The following is a 1,250-nucleotide window of genomic DNA, read 5'->3' as shown; positions in this document are numbered from 1 at the left end:
ACCAAAGTATTTCAACCAAATATAGAATTCTAGCAAGGTTAAGCTCCGAAAATAAGAATCTCAAAGATTATAGGCATTCAAAATAAAGTGACTATTCATAGGTGTTAACAGGAAGAATGGGAGAATGCTTGTGTCCTCCTTGTTAGACAATATCGAATTGAACCACCATTTTTCCATAGAGCCTTCCCGCACCCCGCTATTTGAATGAAAATATAATAAATGAATAGTCATTCGATGAAAAAGAATTGAAAATATTTCATTTCCTGTTGGAATAAGCATATAGATCCAATCACTAGGAGTCATGATAAAGTCATGATAGGAGTACAAAACAGAAAACATGAAGTATTTAGAAGTATACCCCTCCATCCACCCACCCCACTCTAATTAGGGTCGGTGGAGGGGGGAAAGCCCCAATGTGCCCTGCAACACACTAATCCTTATTCTAACACTCCCCCTCAAGTTAGTGCATAGATGTAACACATGCATACCCAACTTGACTAAACTAGGATGAAACAGTTTTCCAACCAACGCTTTAGTGAACACATCAACTAGTTGATCACCAGACTTCATAAAAAGAACACAAATCAAACCAGCATCTAACTTCTCTTTGATGAACTGTCTATCAATCTCCACGTGCTTGGTTCGGTATGTTGTATTGGATTATGAGCAATACTGATAACAACCTTGTTATCACAATATAGTATCATAAGAAGACGAACAGGTACATCAATATCATCCAAAAGTGTACCCAATCATAGTAACTCACAAATCCCCTGTGCCATGCATGAAATTCTGCTTCAGCACTAGATCTAGCCACCACATTTTGCTTCTTGCTGCACCAAGTGACAAGATTCCCTCCTACAAAGGTACAATAACCAAAGACTTTCTGTCAGGTGAACCAGCCCAATCAACATCTATATAAGCTTCAACTCAGCGGTGATCATGAGGAGATAAGGATCCCTTTTCCTGGAGTTGACTTCAAGTATCGTAAGATGCGCATAACAGCTTCCATATGAGAGGAATAGGGATCATGCATAAACCGACTGACCAAACTCACAGCCACAGTAATGTCAGATCGTGTATATAAGAGATATTAGTTTTTCCTACCAACCGTTGGTTGGCATTTTTTCAACTGGTTCGCCCTCCTTTTCCTTCAGCAGATTAAAGATGTACTTCCTTTGAGAGAGAAAGATGCCTTTTGAGGACCTGGCAACTTCAATCCTAAGAATGTACCTTAACTTTCCAAGATC

The sequence above is a fragment of the Macadamia integrifolia genome, chromosome 8, assembly GCF_013358625.1.
Source record: "Macadamia integrifolia cultivar HAES 741 chromosome 8, SCU_Mint_v3, whole genome shotgun sequence".
In the NCBI taxonomy this organism is placed as follows: domain Eukaryota; kingdom Viridiplantae; phylum Streptophyta; class Magnoliopsida; order Proteales; family Proteaceae; genus Macadamia; species Macadamia integrifolia.
This window is presented reverse-complemented; position numbering follows the sequence as displayed.